The sequence below is a fragment of the Saprolegnia parasitica genome (assembly GCF_000151545.1).
Source record: "Saprolegnia parasitica CBS 223.65 unplaced genomic scaffold supercont2.137, whole genome shotgun sequence".
NCBI lineage: Eukaryota > Oomycota > Saprolegniomycetes > Saprolegniales > Saprolegniaceae > Saprolegnia > Saprolegnia parasitica.
In genome coordinates, this window is record NW_012156531.1 from 45182 (window position 1) to 46871 (window position 1690).

Sequence of the window (1690 nt, forward strand, 5' to 3'; positions counted from 1 at the left end):
AAAAAAGCAGCCGCCGCACTTCGCGTTGAGTCGGACAAGGGGCCACATGCGTCTTAAATGCTACGTCGCTTTGTTGGATCGTATGCAGAGACCACGCTTCGCTTGAGTCATTGTAGCGCGTTTGAGACACGGCCGGAAAGGAAACCCTTGTCTATCTGTCAAACTGCCGGCATCCATGCGCGCACCGTCTGCTATCACAAGCTGTGAGGAGACACTACATATAAACAAAGCGAGCACAAGACCCCCGTGCTATACGAGCGATATTTGCTGCGAGAACATTAGTGCACGAGCACCACACTCTGCCTGGCGGTATCCGGATGGCGCCAAAAAGCCGAGGGCAGCTGTCCATGGCCCGTCCGACCAGCGCCCATCTATACGTAGTACATTGGTAATGATTCTAGTACATGCACAGGAACGACTAGCGACAAGTCGCGCATGTTGAGCCTTGCATCGTTCAACAGAAACCCTAGGTTTCAAGAACGACGGTGCGGACAGTAGAGTTTCAGGAACGCAATAGTTTCATGAATCTGAAACTGAACTGCCTTGCGCTTTACAAGTCAATGGAACAGATCATGGTTTAGAATCGCCGCCAATTGGTCTCCAGTAAGTGAGTATATCATTTAGAGGGCATTCGACTCAAACGTCCGACTGCGCGCTGCGTCCGAGTCTGAGAGGAGTACTATGCTCGTATCTTTATGAGTCCGTAGCACGCCATCGGGTCTACCTGGTCCGCCTAGGCCTTACTACTATCGGTTGGTGTCTACACAGCAGGCCATGTCCATCGCGACCGACAACCTTTGGCTCAAGAGACCAATCGAAGCCACCCAACCTCGCCACTCAGATGACGACTGGCAGTCCAATGGATCGTCCAGCATTTCGAACCTGATGCTCCAGCATGTAACCAAAGCAAGCGGTTGAGGCTTTATAGCAAAGATCATTGTCGACTAGACTGACGCTTCACCGAAACCGGTGGCATGGTGCCACCGTTTCAACTGGCCGATGAAACTGTACTCCCAGTCCCTCAACCGTGCAACCCACATAACGTGTCTCGTTGACAGGACCCAAGCCGTCGATGATGAGCGTCGCGATTTCAAATTTATGGTCTGCGCCGCTCACACCCCACATCACCACCACACTTGCAGCGTCAAATGTGGAGTCAACGTCGACGCCTTCCTCAGAACCCACCTGCATGTCGACGTTGAGACGCGTGCCAAGGGAACGACGAGGAGCGGCCGAAAAGTAATCCTCGGTGGCTGGCACGTGTACATAAACGTGTTGAAACGTGGGCTCGATGCGAATCTCGACGCAGGTACAGTTCTCCGATTCGCAATCCTCCCACGTTGCTGCACGTCTCGAGACCGCGCACGTGTGGCCGCAAGCGTGCCATGTTGACGCTTGTGCGCGGTCATCTGTTAGCTTGGATGTACATGCGATGCTGTCACACGCTTGTGGAAGACACCGATAGCGCATCGAATCTGCGCATACCGGTACCTATGAGGCATGGTCGTCCATCGACAAGGAGCAACCTGACGTCAGCTCCAATTTTGCTGGCCAGAGCTACTTTTAAATCAACCCCGCCTGATCCGAGATTCGTTCCCCAACCGTGCCCTCCATTTCGAACCCGTGCCATCGTCCTTGCCCCTGTCGATGCTCCTCACTGCGGCCACCGCAAATCAGGCAACGATAGCAC